Genomic DNA, 19,903 nt, shown 5'->3' on the forward strand with positions numbered 1-19,903 from the left:
ATGGGGGGATACAACACACTGATGAATGGGGGATAAAATACACGGATGAATGGGTGGATATACTAGATTGATGAATGGGGGATACAGCACACTGATGAATGGGGGGATACAACACACTGATGAATGGTGGGATACAACACACTGATGAATGGGGGATACAACACACTGATGATTGGCGGATACATCACAGCGATGAATACGGGGATACAGCACACTGATGAATGAGCGGATACAACACACTGATGAATGGTGGGATACAACACACTGATGAATGGGGGATACAACACACTGATGAATGCGGGGATACAACACACTGATGAATTGGGTATACAGCACACTGATGAATGGGGGGATACAACACACTGATGAATGGTGGGATACAACACACTGATGAATGGGGGGATACAACACCCTGATGAATTGGGGGATACAACGCATTGATGAATGGAGGGATGCAGAACACTGATGAATGGGGGGATACAGCAAGCTGATGAATGGGGGATAAAACTCACTGATGAATGGCAGGATACAGCACACTGATGAATGGGGGTACATCACAATGATGAATACGGGGATACAGCACACTGATGAATGGGGGGAGCACAGCAATCTGATGAATGGAGGAATACAGCACACTGAAGAATGGGGTGACAGCACACTGATGAATGGGGTAATACAGCATACTGATGAATGGGGGATACAACACAGTGATGAATGGGGCAACACAGCACACTGATGAAAGTGGCTATGCAGCACAGTGAAGAATGGGGGGATACAACACACTGATGAATGGGAGGATAGACTGACGAATGTCGGGACAGCACACAGATGAATGGGGGGACACCTCACACTGTTGATTGGGGGATACAGCACACTGATGAATGGGGGGACTAGACACACTAATGAATGGGGCTGGTGGTGGGATAGATCACACTGATGAATGGGGGATAAAATACACTGATGAATGGGTGGATACACCAGATTGATGAATGGGGGATAAAGCACACTGATGAATGGGGGGATACAACACACTGATGAATGGTGGGATAAAACACACTGATGAATGGGGGATTCAACACACTGATGAATTGGGGGATACAACACACTGATGAATTGGGGATACAGCACACTGATGAATGGGGGGATACAACACACTGATGAATGGAGGGATACAACACACTGATGAATGCGGGGATACAAAACACTGATGAATTGGGGTATACAACGCATTGATGAATGGAGGGATACAGAACACAGATGAATGGGGGGATACAGCACGCTGATGAATGGGGGATAAAACTCACTGATGAATGGCGGGATACAGCACACTGATGAATGGGGGATACATCACACTGATGAATATGGGGATATAGCACTCTGATGAATGGGGGGAACACAGCATCCTGATGAATGGAGGAATACAGGACACTGATGAATGGGGCGATACAGCTCAGTGATGAATCGGGGATACAGCACGCTGATGAATGGGGGGATAAAGCACACTGATGAATGGAGGGATACAGCACACAGATGAATGGGGAAATACAGCACACTGATGAATGGAGGGATACAACACACTGATGAATGGGGGGGATACAACACACTGATGAATGTGGGGGATACAACGCACAGATGAATGGTGGGATACAGCACACTGATGAATGGGGGGATACAGCACGCTGATGAATGGTTGGATACAGCACACTGATGAATGGAGGGATACAACACATGGTTGGGGGATACATCACACAGATGAATACAGGTATACAGCACACTGATGAATGAGGGGATACAGCAGGCCTGATGAATGCGGGATACAACACACTGATGAATGGGGGGATACAACACACTGATGAATGGGGGATAAAATACACGGATGAATGGGTGGATACACTAGATTGATGAATGGGGGATACAGCACACTGATGAATGGGTGGATACAACACACTGATGAATCGTGGGATACAACACACTGATGAATGGGGGATACAACACACTGATGATTGGCGGATACATCACAGTGATGAATACGGGGATACAGCACACTGATGAATGGGGGGACACAGCATCCTGATGAATGGAGGAATACAGCACACTGATGAATGGGACGATATAGCGCACTGATGAATGGGGGGATAGAGCACGCTGTTGAATTGGGGGATACAGCACACTGATGAATGGAGGGATACAGCAAACTGATGAATGGGGCTGGTGGTGGGATACATCACACTGATAAATGGGGGATACAGCATGCTGATGAATGGGGGGATGAAGCACACTGATGAATGGAGGGATACAGCACACAGAAGAAAGTGGGGATACAGCACACTGATGAATGGAGGGATACAACTCACTGATGAATGGGGGGATACAACACACTGATGAATGGGGGTGATACAATGCACTGATGAATGGTGGGATGCAGCACACTGATGAATGGTTGGATACAGCACACTGATGAATGGAGGGATACAACACACTGATGAATGGGGGATACAACACACTGATGAATGGGGCGATACAGCTCACTGATGAATGGGTGATACAGCACGCTGATGAATGGGGGGATAAAGCACACTGATGAATGGAGGGATACAGCACACTGAAGAAAGGGGGGATACAGCACACTGATGAATGGAGGGTTACAACCCACTGATGAATGGGGGGATAGAACACACTGATGAATTGGGGATACAGCACACTGATGAATTGGGGATACAGCACGCTGATGAATGGGGGGATACAACACACTGATGAATGGAGGGATACAACACACTGATGAATGGGGGGATACAACACACTGATGAATTGGGGATACAGCACACTGATGAATGGGGGGATACAACACACTGATGAATGGAGGGATACAACACACTGATGAATGGGGGGATACAACACACTGATGAATTGGGGGATACAACGCATTGATGAATGGAGGGATACAGAACACTGGTGAATGGGGGATACAGCAAGCTGATGAATGGGGGATGAAACTCACTGATGAATGGCGGGATACAGCACACTGATGAATGGGGGATACAATACACTGATGAATGGGGGATACAGCACACTGATGAATGGGGGGAGCACAGCATCCTGATGAATGGAGGAATACAGCACACTGATGAAAGGGGTTATGCAGCACAGTGAAGAATGGGGGTTACAACACACTGATGAATGGGAGGATAGAACACACTGATGAATGGGGATACAACACAGTGATGAATGGGGCGACACAGCACACTGATGAAAGGGGCTATGCAGCACAGTGAAGAATGGGGGTATACAGCAGACTGATGAATGTGGGGACAGCGCACTGATGAATGGGGGGACACCTCACACTGTTCATTGGGGGATACAGCACACTGATGAATGGGGGGACTAGACACACTAATGAATGGGGCTGGTGGTGGGATACATCACACTGATGAATGGGTGGATACACCAGATTGATGAATGTGGGGATACAGCATGCCTGATGAATGGGGGATAAAATACACTGATGAATGGGTGGATACACCAGATTAATGAATGTGGGGATACAGCATGCCTGATGAATGGGGGATAAAATACACTGATGAATGGGTGGATACACCAGACTGATGAATGTGGGGATACAGCATGCCTGATGAATGGGGGATACAACACACTGATGAATGGGGGATAAAATACACTGATGAATGGGTGGATACACCAGATTGATGAATGGGGGATACAGCACGCTGATGAATGGGGGGATACAGCACACTGATGAATGGAGGGATACAACACACTGATGAATGGGGGGATACAACACACTGATGAATCGGGGGAATACAACGCACTGATAAATGGTGGGATACAGCACACTGATGAATGGAGGGATACAACACACTGATGATTGGGGGATACATCACACTGATGAATACGGGGATACAGCACACTGATGAATGGGGGGACACAGCATCCTGATGAATGGAGGAATACAGCACACTGATGAATTGGGCGACATAGCACACTGATGAATGGGGGGATAGAGCATGCTGATGAATTGGGGGATACAGCACACTGATGAATGGAGGGATACAGCAAACTGCTGAATGGGGCTGATGGTGGGATACATCACACTGATGAATGGGGGATAAAATACACTGATGAATGGGTGGATACACCAGATTGATGAATGTGGGCATACAGCATGCCTGATGAATGGGGGATACAACACACTGATGAAAGGGGGGATACAACACACTGATGATTGGGGGATACATCACACTGATGAATACGGGGATACAGCACACTGATGAATGGGGGGACACAGCATCCTGATGAATGGAGGAATACAGCACACTGATGAATGGGGGGATACAGCATGCTGATGAATTGGGGGATACAGCACACTGATGAATTGGGGATACAGCACACTGATGAATGGGGGATACAACACACTGATGAATGGAGGGATACAACACACTGATGAATGGAGGGATACAACACACTGGTGAATGGGGGATACAGCAAGCTGATGAATGGGGGATAAAACTCACTGATGAATGGCGGGATACAGCACACTGATGAATGGGGGATACAACACACTGATGAATGGGGGATACAGCACACTGATGAATGGGGGGAGCACAGCATCCTGATGAATGGAGGAATACAGCACACTGAAGAATGGGGTGACAGCACACTGATGAATGGAGTAACACAGCATACTGATGAATGGGGGATACAACACAGTGATGAAAGGGGCCACACAGCACACTGATGAAAGGGGCTATGCAGCACAGTGAAGAATGGGGGTTACAACACACTGATGAATGGGAGGATAGAACACACTGATGAATGGGGATACAACACAGTGATGAATGGAGTAACACAGCACACTGATGAAAGGGGCTATGCAGCACAGTGAAGAATGGGGGTATACAGCACACTGATGAATGAGGGGACAGCGCACTGATGAATGGGGGGACACCTCACACTTTTCATTGGGGGATACAGCACACTGATGAATGGGGGGACTAGACACACTAATGAATGGGGCTGGTGGTGGGATACATCACACTGATGAATGGGTGGATACACCAGATTGATGAATGTGGGGATACAGCATGCCTGATGAATGGGGGATAAAATACACTGATGAATGGGTGGATACACCAGATTGATGAATGTGGGGACACAGCATGCCTGATGAATGGGGGATAAAATACACTGATGAATGGGTGGATACACCAGATTGATGAATGTGGGGATACAGCATGCCTGATGAATGGAGGATACAACACACTGATGAATGGGGGATAAAATACACTGATGAATGGGTGGATACACCAGATTGATGAATGGGGGATACAGCATGCTGATGAACGGGGGGATACAGCACACTGATGAATGGAGGGATACAACACACTGATGAATGGGGGGATACAACACACTGATGAATGGGGGGAATAAAACGCACTGATAAATGGTGGGATACAGCACACTGATGAATGGGGGGATACAGTACGCTGATGAATGGGGGGACTAGACACACTAATGAATGGGGCTGGTGGTGGGATAGATCACACTGATGAATGGGGGATAAAATACACTGATGAATGGGTGGATACACCAGATTGATGAATGGGGGATAAAGCACACTGATGAATGGGGGGTTACAACACACTGATGAATGGTGGGATAAAACACACTGATGAATGGGGGATTCAACACACTGATGAATTGGGGGATACAACACACTGATGAATTGGGGATACAGCACACTGATGAATGGGTGGATACAACACACTGATGAATGGAGGGATACAACACACTGATGAATGCGGGGATACAAAACACTGATGAATTGGGGTATACAACACATTGATGAATGGAGGGATACAGAACACAGATGAATGGGGGGATACAGCACGCTGATGAATGGGGGATAAAACTCACTGATGAATGGCGGGATACAGCACACTGATGAATGGGGGATACATCACACTGATGAATACGGGGATATAGCACACTGATGAATGGGGGGAACACAGCATCCTGATGAATGGAGGAATACAGCACACTGATGAATGGGGCGATACAGCTCAGTGATGAATGGGGGATACAGCACGCTGATGAATGGGGGGATAAAGCACACTGATGAATGGAGGGATACAGCACACAGATGAATGGGGAAATACAGCACACTGATGAATGGAGGGATACAACACACTGATGAATGGGGGGATACAACACACTGATGAATGTGGGGGATACAACGCACAGATGAATGGTGGGATACAGCACACTGATGAATGGGGGGATACAGCACGCTGATGACTGGTTGGATACAGCACACTGATGAATGGAGGGATACAACACATGGTTGGGGGATACATCACACAGATGAATACAGGTATACAGCACACTGATGAATGAGGGGATACAGCAGGCCTGATGAATGCGAGATACAACACACTGAGAAATGGGGGGATACAACACACTGATGAATGGGGGATAAAATACACGGATGAATGGGTGGATATACTAGATTGATGAATGGGGGATACAGCACACTGATGAATGGGGGGATACAACACACTGATGAATGGTGGGATACAACACACTGATGAATGGGGGATACAACACACTGATGATTGGCGGATACATCACAGCGATGAATACGGGGATACAGCACACTGATGAATGAGCGGATACAACACACTGATGAATGGTGGGATACAACACACTGATGAATGGGGGATACAACACACTGATGAATGCGGGGATACAACACACTGATGAATTGGGTATACAGCACACTGATGAATGGGGGGATACAACACACTGATGAATGGTGGGATACAACACACTGATGAATGGGGGGATACAACACCCTGATGAATTGGGGGATACAACGCATTGATGAATGGAGGGATGCAGAACACTGATGAATGGGGGGATACAGCAAGCTGATGAATGGGGGATAAAACTCACTGATGAATGGCAGGATACAGCACACTGATGAATGGGGGTACATCACAATGATGAATACGGGGATACAGCACACTGATGAATGGGGGGAGCACAGCAATCTGATGAATGGAGGAATACAGCACACTGAAGAATGGGGTGACAGCACACTGATGAATGGGGTAATACAGCATACTGATGAATGGGGGATACAACACAGTGATGAATGGGGCAACACAGCACACTGATGAAAGTGGCTATGCAGCACAGTGAAGAATGGGGGGATACAACACACTGATGAATGGGAGGATAGACTGACGAATGTCGGGACAGCACACAGATGAATGGGGGGACACCTCACACTGTTGATTGGGGGATACAGCACACTGATGAATGGGGGGACTAGACACACTAATGAATGGGGCTGGTGGTGGGATAGATCACACTGATGAATGGGGGATAAAATACACTGATGAATGGGTGGATACACCAGATTGATGAATGGGGGATAAAGCACACTGATGAATGGGGGGATACAACACACTGATGAATGGTGGGATAAAACACACTGATGAATGGGGGATTCAACACACTGATGAATTGGGGGATACAACACACTGATGAATTGGGGATACAGCACACTGATGAATGGGGGGATACAACACACTGATGAATGGAGGGATACAACACACTGATGAATGCGGGGATACAAAACACTGATGAATTGGGGTATACAACGCATTGATGAATGGAGGGATACAGAACACAGATGAATGGGGGGATACAGCACGCTGATGAATGGGGGATAAAACTCACTGATGAATGGCGGGATACAGCACACTGATGAATGGGGGATACATCACACTGATGAATATGGGGATATAGCACTCTGATGAATGGGGGGAACACAGCATCCTGATGAATGGAGGAATACAGGACACTGATGAATGGGGCGATACAGCTCAGTGATGAATCGGGGATACAGCACGCTGATGAATGGGGGGATAAAGCACACTGATGAATGGAGGGATACAGCACACAGATGAATGGGGAAATACAGCACACTGATGAATGGAGGGATACAACACACTGATGAATGGGGGGGATACAACACACTGATGAATGTGGGGGATACAACGCACAGATGAATGGTGGGATACAACACACTGATGAATGGGGGATACAACACACTGATGATTGGCGGATACATCACAGTGATGAATACGGGGATACAGCACACTGATGAATGGGGGGACACAGCATCCTGATGAATGGAGGAATACAGCACACTGATGAATGGGACGATATAGCGCACTGATGAATGGGGGGAACACAGCATCCTGATGAATGGAGGAATACAGGACACTGATGAATGGGGCGATACAGCTCAGTGATGAATCGGGGATACAGCACGCTGATGAATGGGGGGATAAAGCACACTGATGAATGGAGGGATACAGCACACAGATGAATGGGGAAATACAGCACACTGATGAATGGTTGGATACAGCACACTGATGAATGGAGGGATACATCACACAGATGAATACAGGTATACAGCACACTGATGAATGAGGGGATACAGCAGGCCTGATGAATGCGGGATACAACACACTGATGAATGGGGGGATACAACACACTGATGAATGGGGGATAAAATACACGGATGAATGGGTGGATACACTAGATTGATGAATGGGGGATACAGCACACTGATGAATGGGTGGATACAACACACTGATGAATCGTGGGATACAACACACTGATGAATGGGGGATACAACACACTGATGATTGGCGGATACATCACAGTGATGAATACGGGGATACAGCACACTGATGAATGGGGGGACACAGCATCCTGATGAATGGAGGAATACAGCACACTGATGAATGGGACGATATAGCGCACTGATGAATGGGGGGATAGAGCACGCTGTTGAATTGGGGGATACAGCACACTGATGAATGGAGGGATACAGCAAACTGATGAATGGGGCTGGTGGTGGGATACATCACACTGATAAATGGGGGATACAGCATGCTGATGAATGGGGGGATGAAGCACACTGATGAATGGAGGGATACAGCACACAGAAGAAAGTGGGGATACAGCACACTGATGAATGGAGGGATACAACTCACTGATGAATGGGGGGATACAACACACTGATGAATGGGGGTGATACAATGCACTGATGAATGGTGGGATGCAGCACACTGATGAATGGTTGGATACAGCACACTGATGAATGGAGGGATACAACACACTGATGAATGGGGGATACAACACACTGATGAATGGGGCGATACAGCTCACTGATGAATGGGTGATACAGCACGCTGATGAATGGGGGGATAAAGCACACTGATGAATGGAGGGATACAGCACACTGAAGAAAGGGGGGATACAGCACACTGATGAATGGAGGGTTACAACCCACTGATGAATGGGGGGATAGAACACACTGATGAATTGGGGATACAGCACACTGATGAATTGGGGATACAGCACGCTGATGAATGGGGGGATACAACACACTGATGAATGGAGGGATACAACACACTGATGAATGGGGGGATACAACACACTGATGAATTGGGGATACAGCACACTGATGAATGGGGGGATACAACACACTGATGAATGGAGGGATACAACACACTGATGAATGGGGGGATACAACACACTGATGAATTGGGGGATACAACGCATTGATGAATGGAGGGATACAGAACACTGGTGAATGGGGGATACAGCAAGCTGATGAATGGGGGATGAAACTCACTGATGAATGGCGGGATACAGCACACTGATGAATGGGGGATACAATACACTGATGAATGGGGGATACAGCACACTGATGAATGGGGGGAGCACAGCATCCTGATGAATGGAGGAATACAGCACACTGATGAAAGGGGTTATGCAGCACAGTGAAGAATGGGGGTTACAACACACTGATGAATGGGAGGATAGAACACACTGATGAATGGGGATACAACACAGTGATGAATGGGGCGACACAGCACACTGATGAAAGGGGCTATGCAGCACAGTGAAGAATGGGGGTATACAGCAGACTGATGAATGTGGGGACAGCGCACTGATGAATGGGGGGACACCTCACACTGTTCATTGGGGGATACAGCACACTGATGAATGGGGGGACTAGACACACTAATGAATGGGGCTGGTGGTGGGATACATCACACTGATGAATGGGTGGATACACCAGATTGATGAATGTGGGGATACAGCATGCCTGATGAATGGGGGATAAAATACACTGATGAATGGGTGGATACACCAGATTAATGAATGTGGGGATACAGCATGCCTGATGAATGGGGGATAAAATACACTGATGAATGGGTGGATACACCAGACTGATGAATGTGGGGATACAGCATGCCTGATGAATGGGGGATACAACACACTGATGAATGGGGGATAAAATACACTGATGAATGGGTGGATACACCAGATTGATGAATGGGGGATACAGCACGCTGATGAATGGGGGGATACAGCACACTGATGAATGGAGGGATACAACACACTGATGAATGGGGGGATACAACACACTGATGAATCGGGGGAATACAACGCACTGATAAATGGTGGGATACAGCACACTGATGAATGGAGGGATACAACACACTGATGATTGGGGGATACATCACACTGATGAATACGGGGATACAGCACACTGATGAATGGGGGGACACAGCATCCTGATGAATGGAGGAATACAGCACACTGATGAATTGGGCGACATAGCACACTGATGAATGGGGGGATAGAGCATGCTGATGAATTGGGGGATACAGCACACTGATGAATGGAGGGATACAGCAAACTGCTGAATGGGGCTGATGGTGGGATACATCACACTGATGAATGGGGGATAAAATACACTGATGAATGGGTGGATACACCAGATTGATGAATGTGGGCATACAGCATGCCTGATGAATGGGGGATACAACACACTGATGAAAGGGGGGATACAACACACTGATGATTGGGGGATACATCACACTGATGAATACGGGGATACAGCACACTGATGAATGGGGGGACACAGCATCCTGATGAATGGAGGAATACAGCACACTGATGAATGGGGGGATACAGCATGCTGATGAATTGGGGGATACAGCACACTGATGAATTGGGGATACAGCACACTGATGAATGGGGGATACAACACACTGATGAATGGAGGGATACAACACACTGATGAATGGAGGGATACAACACACTGGTGAATGGGGGATACAGCAAGCTGATGAATGGGGGATAAAACTCACTGATGAATGGCGGGATACAGCACACTGATGAATGGGGGATACAACACACTGATGAATGGGGGATACAGCACACTGATGAATGGGGGGAGCACAGCATCCTGATGAATGGAGGAATACAGCACACTGAAGAATGGGGTGACAGCACACTGATGAATGGAGTAACACAGCATACTGATGAATGGGGGATACAACACAGTGATGAAAGGGGCCACACAGCACACTGATGAAAGGGGCTATGCAGCACAGTGAAGAATGGGGGTTACAACACACTGATGAATGGGAGGATAGAACACACTGATGAATGGGGATACAACACAGTGATGAATGGAGTAACACAGCACACTGATGAAAGGGGCTATGCAGCACAGTGAAGAATGGGGGTATACAGCACACTGATGAATGTGGGGACAGCGCACTGATGAATGGGGGGACACCTCACACTTTTCATTGGGGGATACAGCACACTGATGAATGGGGGGACTAGACACACTAATGAATGGGGCTGGTGGTGGGATACATCACACTGATGAATGGGTGGATACACCAGATTGATGAATGTGGGGATACAGCATGCCTGATGAATGGGGGATAAAATACACTGATGAATGGGTGGATACACCAGATTGATGAATGTGGGGACACAGCATGCCTGATGAATGGGGGATAAAATACACTGATGAATGGGTGGATACACCAGATTGATGAATGTGGGGATACAGCATGCCTGATGAATGGAGGATACAACACACTGATGAATGGGGGATAAAATACACTGATGAATGGGTGGATACACCAGATTGATGAATGGGGGATACAGCATGCTGATGAACGGGGGGATACAGCACACTGATGAATGGAGGGATACAACACACTGATGAATGGGGGGATACAACACACTGATGAATGGGGGGAATAAAACGCACTGATAAATGGTGGGATACAGCACACTGATGAATGGGGGGATACAGCACGCTGATGAATGGGGGGACTAGACACACTAATGAATGGGGCTGGTGGTGGGATACATCACACTGATGAATGGGGGATAAAATACACTCATGAATGGGTGGATACTCCTGATTGATGAATGGGGAATACAGCACACTGACGAATGCGGGGATACAACACACTGATGAATGATGGGATAAAACACAATGATGAATGGGGGATTCAACACACTGATGAATGGGGGATACAACACACTGATGAATTGGGGATACAGCATACTGATGAATGGGGGGATACAATACACTGATGAATGGAGGGATACAACACATGATTGGGGGATACATCACACTGATGAATACGGGGATACAGCACACTGATGAATGGGGGATACAACACACTGAGGAATGGGGGGATACAACACACTGATGAATCGGGGATAAAATACACGGATGAATGGGTGGATACACCAGATTGATGAATGGGGGATACAGCACACTGATGAATGGGGGGATACAACACACTGATGAATGGTGGGATACAACACACTGATGAATCGGGGATACAACCCACTGATGATTGGGGGATATATCACACTGATGAATACGGGGATACAGCACACTGATGAATGGGGGGACACAGCATCCTGATGAATGGAGGAATACAGCACACTGATGAATGGGGCAATATAGCGCACTGATGAATGGGGGGATAGAGCACGCTGTTGAATTGGAGGATACAGCACACTGATGAATGGAGGGATACAGCAAACTGATGAATGGGGCTGGTGGTGGCATACATCACAGTGATAAATGGGGGATACAGCACGCTGATGAATGGGGGGATAAAGCACACTGATGAGTGGAGGGATACAGCACACAGAAGAAACGGGGGATACAGCACACTGATGAATGGAGGGATACAACTCACTGATGAATGGGGGGTACAACACACTGATGAATGGGGGGGATACAATGCACTGATGAATGGTGGGATGCAGCACACTGATGAATGGTTGGATACAGCACTGATGAATGGAGGGATACAACACACTGATGAATGGGGGATACAACACACTGATGAATGGGGCGATACAGCTCACTGATGAATGGGGGATACAGCACGCTGATGAGTGGGGGGATAAAGCACACTGATGAATGGAGGGATACAGCACACAGAAGAAAGGGGGGATACAGCACACTGATGAATGGAGGGATACCACTCACTGATGAATGGGGGGATACACACACTGATGAATGGAGGGATACAACACACTGATGATTGGGGGATACATCACACTGATGAATACGGGGATACAGCACACTGATGAATGGGAGGACACAGCATCCTGATGAATGGAGGAATACAGCACACTGATGAATGGGGCGATATAGCGCACTGATGAATGGGGGGATAGAGCACGCTGATGAATTGGGGGATACAGCACACTGTTGAATGGAGGGATACAGCAAACTGATGAATGGGGCTGGTAGTGGGATACATCACACTGATGAATGGGGGATAAAATACACTGATGAATGGGTGGATACACCAGATTGATGAATGTGGGGATACAGCATGCCTGATGAATGGGGGATACAACACACTGATGAATGGAAGGATACAACACACTGATGAATGAGGGATAAAATACTCTGATGAATGTGTGGATACACCAGATTGATGAATGGGGGATACAACACACTGATGAATGGGGGGGATATAATGCACTGATGAATGGGGCATCACAGCATACTGATGAATGGGGGGATACAACACACTGATGAATGGGGGGACAGCACACTGATGAATGGGGAATACATCAAACTGATGATTTGGGGGATACAGCACACTGATGAATGGGGGATACAGCTCACTGATGAATGGGGGGACAAAGCACACTGATGAATGGGTGTAGTGGGTGGACACAGGACACTGATGAATGGGGGGGATACAACACACTGATGAATGGGGGGATCCAATACACTGATGAATGGGGGTATTGGGGGGACACAGCACACTGATGAATGGGGGGACACAGCTCACTGATGAATGCGGTAGTGATGGGACACAGCACACTGATGAATTGGAGGATACAGCATACTGATGAATGGGGGGGACAGCACACTGATGATTGTGGGGGATACAACACACTGATGATTGGGGGCATACATCACACTGATGAATACGGGGTTACAGCACACTGATGAATACGGGGATACAGCACATTGATGAATGTGGGGATACAGCATGCTGATGAATGGGAGGGATACATCACACTGATGATTGGGGGGATACAACACACTGATGAATGGGGGATAAAATACACTGATGAATGGGTGGATACACCAGATTGATGAATGTGGGGATACAGCATGCCTGATGAATGGGGGATACAACACACTGATGAATGGGGGATAAAATACACTGATGAATGGGTGGATACACCAGATTGATGAATGGGGGATACAGCACGCTGATGAATGGGGGGGATACAGCACACTGATGAATGGAGGGATACAACACACCGATGAATGGGGGGATACAACACACTGATGAATGGGGGGAATAAAACGCACTGATAAATGGTGGGATACAGCACACTGATGAATGGGGGGATACAGCACGCTGATGAATGGGGGGACTAGACACACTAATGAATGGGGCTGGTGGTGGGATACATCACACTGATGAATGGGGGATAAAATACACTGATGAATGGGTGGATACTCCTGATTGATGAATGGGGGATACAGCACACTGACGAATGGGAGGATAGAACACACTGATGAATGGGGGATACAACACAGTGATGAATGGGGCGACACAGCACACTGATGAAAGGGGTTATGCAGCACACTGATGAATGGGCCGATATAGCGTACTGATGAATGGGGGGATAGAGCACGCTGATGAATTGGGGGATACAGCACACTGATGAATGGAGGGATACAGCAAACTGATGAATGGGGCTGGTAGTGGGATACATCACACTGATGAATGGGGGATAAAATACACTGATGAATGTGGGGATACAGCATGCCTGATGAATGCGGGATACAACACACTGATGAATGGGGGGATACAACACACTGATGAATGAGGGATAAAATACACTGATGAATGGGTGGATACACCAGATTGATGAATGGGGGATACAACACACTGATGAATGGTGGGATATAATGCACTGATGAATGGTGGGATGCAGCAGACTGATGAATGGTTGGATTCAGCACACTGATGAATGGAGGGATACAACACACTGATGAATGGGGGATACAACACACTGATGAATGGGGCGATACAGCTCACTGATGAATGGGGAATACAGCACGCTGATGAATGGGAGGATAAAGCACACTGATGAATGGAGGGATACAGCACACTGAAGAAAGGGGGGATGCAGCACACTGATGAATGGGCCGATATAGCGTACTGATGAATGGGGGGATAGAGCACGCTGATGAATTGGGGGATACAGCACACTGATGAATGGAGGGATACAGCAAACTGATGAATGGGGCTGGTAGTGGGATACATCACACTGATGAATGGGGGATAAAATACATTGATGAATGGGTGGATACACCAGATTGATGAATGTGGGGATACAGCATGCCTGATGAATGGGGGATACAACACACTGATGAATGGGGGGATACAACACACTGATGAATGAGGGATAAAATACACTGATGAATGGGTGGATACACCAGATTGATGAATGGGGGATACAACACACTGATGAATGGGGGGGGATATAATGCACTGATGAATGGTGGGATGCAGCAGACTGATGAATGGTTGGATTCAGCACACTGATGAATGGAGGGATACAACACACTGATGAATGGGGGGATAGAACGCACTGATGAATTGGGGATACAGCACACTGATGAATTGGGGATACAGCACACTGATGAATGGGGGGATACAACACACTGATGAATGGAGGGATACAACACACTGATAAATGGGGGGATACAACACACTGATGAATTGGGGATACAGCACACTCATGAATGGGGGGATACCACACACTGATGAATGGAGGGATACAACACACTGATGAATGGGGGGACACCTCACACATTTGATTGGGGGATACAGCACACTGATGAATGGGGGGACTAGACACACTAATGAATGGGGCTGGTGGTGGGATACATCACACTGATGAATGGGGGATAAAATACACTGATGAATGGGTGGATACACCAGATTGATGAATGTGGGTATACAGCATGCCTGATGAATGGGGGATAAAATACACTGATGAATGGGTGGATACACCAGATTGATGAATGTGGGGATACAGCATGCCTGATGAATGGGGGATAAAATACACTGATGAATGGGTGGATACACCAGATTGATGAATGGGGGGAATAAAACGCACTGATAAATGGTGGGATACAGCACACTGATGAATGGGGGGATACAGTACGCTGATGAATGGGGGGACTAGACACACTAATGAATGGGGCTGGCGGTGGGATACATCACACTGATGAATGGGGGATAAAATACACTGATAAATGGGTGGATACTCCTGATTGATGAATGGGGGATACAGCACACTGACGAATGGGGGGATACAACACACTGATGAATGATGGGATAAAACACACTGATGAATGGGGGATTCAACACACTGATGAATGGAGGGATACAACACACTGATGAATGCGGGGATACAACACAATGATGAATTGGGGTATACAACGCATTGATGAATGGAGGGATACAGCACGCTGATGAATGGTTGGATACAGCACACTGATGAATGGAGGGATACAACACATGATTGGGGGATACATCACACTGATGAATACGGGGATACATCACACTGATTAATGGGGGAAACAACACACTGAGGAATGGGGGGATACAACACACTGATGAATGGGGGATAAAATACACGGATGAATGGATGGATACACCAGATTGATGAATGGGGGATACAGCACACTGATGAATGGGGGGATACAACACACTGATGAATGGTGGGATACAACACACTGATGAATGGAGGGATACAACACACTGATGAATGGGGGATACAACACACTGATGAATGGGGCGATACAGCTCACTGATGAATGGGGGATACAGCACGCTGATGAGTGGGGGGATAAAGCACACTGATGAATGGAGGGATACAGCACACTGTTGAATGGGGCGATATAGCGCACTGATGAATGGGGGGATAGAGCACGCTGTTGAATTGGAGGATACAGCACACTGATGAATGGAGGGATACAGCAAACTGATGAATGGGGCTGGTGGTGGCATACATCACACTGATAAATGGGGGATACAGCACGCTGATGAATGGGGGGATAAAGCACACTGATGAATGGAGGGATACAGCACACAGAAGAAACGGGGGATACAGCACACTGTTGAATGGAGGGATACAACTCACTGATGAATGGGGGGATACAACACACTGATGAATGGGGGGGATACAATGCACTGATGAATGGTGGGATACAGCACTGATGAATGGAGGGATACAACACACTGATGAATGGGGGATACAACACACTGATGAATGGGGCGATACAGCTCACTGATGAATGGGGGATACAGCACGCTGATGAGTGGGGGGATAAAGCACACTGATGAATGGAGGGATACAGCACACAGAAGAAAGGGGGGATACAGCACACTGATGAATGGAGGGATACCGCTCACTGATGAATGGGGGGATACAACACACTGATGAATGGGGGGGATACAACGCACTGATGAATGGTGGGATACAGCACACTGATGAATGGTTGGATACAGCACACTGATGAATGGAGGGATATAACACACTGATGATTGGGGGATACATCACACTGATGAATACGGGGATACAGCACACTGATTAATGGGAGGACACAGCATCCTGATGAATGGAGGAATACAGCACACTGATGAATGGGGCGATATAGCGCACTGATGCATGGGGGGATAGAGCACGCTGATGAATTGGGGGATACAGCACACTGATGAATGGAGGGATACAGCAAACTGATGAATGGGGCTGGTAGTGGGATACATCACACTGATGAATGGGGGATAAAATACACTGATGAATGGGTGGATACACCAGATTGATGAATGTGGGGATACAGCATGCCTGATGAATGGGGGATACAACACACTGATGAATGGGGGGATACAACACACTGATGAATGAGGGATACAGCACACTGATGAATGGGGGGATACAACACACTGATGAATGGAGGATTACAACACACTGATGAATGGGGGGATACAACACACTGATGAATTGGGGGATACAACGCATTGATGAATGGAGGGATACAGAACACTGGTGAATGGGGGGCTACAGCAAGCTGATGAATGGGGGATAAAACTCACTGATGAATGGCGGGATACAGCACACTGATGAATGGGGGATACAACACAGTAATGAATGGGGCGACACAGCACACTGATGAAAGGGGTTATTCAGCACAGTGAAGAATTGGGGGATACAGCACACTGATGAATGGGGGGATAGAGCACGCTGATGAATTGGGGGATACAGCACACTGATGAATGGGGGATACAACACAGTGATGAATGGGGCGACACAGCACACTGATGAAAGGGGTTATTCAGCACAGTGAAGAATTGGGGGATACAGCACACTGATGAATGGGGGGATAGAGCACGCTGATGAATTGGTGGATACAGCACACTGATGAATGGAGGGATAGAGCAAGCTGATGAATGGGGCTAGTGGTGGGATACATCACACTGATGAATGGGGGATAAAATACACTGATGAATGGGGGATACAACACACTGATGAATGGGGGATAGAGCACACTGATGAATGGGGGGTGCACAGCATCCTGATGAATGGAGGAATACAGCACACTGAAGAATGGGGTGACAGCACACTGATCAATGGAGTAACATAGCATACTGATGAATGGGGGATACAACACAGTGATGAATGGGGCGACACAGCACACTGATGAAAGGGGTTATGCAGCACAGTGAAGAATTGGGGGATACAGCACACTGATGAATGGGGGGATAGAGCACGCTGATGAATTGGGGGATACAGCACACTGATGAATGGAGGGATACAGCAAGCTGATGAATGGGGCTAGTGGTGGGATACATCACACTGATGAATGGGGGATAAAATACACTGATGAACGGGTGGCTACACCAGATTGATGAATGTGGGGATACCGCATGCCTGATGAATGGGGGATACAACACACTGATGAATGGGGGGATACAACACACTGATGAATGGGGGATAAAATACACTGATGAATGGGGGGATACAACACACTGATGAATGGGGGATAAAATACACTGATGAATGGGTGGATACACCAGATTGATGAATGGGGGATACAACACACTGATGAATGGGGGGATACAACACACTGATGAATTGGGGGATACAACGCATTGATGAATGGAGGGAATCAGAGCACTGATGAATGGGGGGGATACAGCAAGCTGATGAATGGGGGATAAAACTCACTGATGAATGGCGGGATACAGCACACTGATGAATGGAGGGATACAGCACACAGAAGAAACGGGGGATACAGCACACTGATGAATGGAGGGATACAACTCACTGATGAATGGGGGGATACAACACACTGATGAATGGGGGGGATACTATGCACTGATGAATGGTGGGATGCAGCACACTGATGAAT

The sequence above is a fragment of the Hypanus sabinus genome, chromosome 20, assembly GCF_030144855.1.
Source record: "Hypanus sabinus isolate sHypSab1 chromosome 20, sHypSab1.hap1, whole genome shotgun sequence".
Lineage (NCBI taxonomy): Eukaryota > Metazoa > Chordata > Chondrichthyes > Myliobatiformes > Dasyatidae > Hypanus > Hypanus sabinus.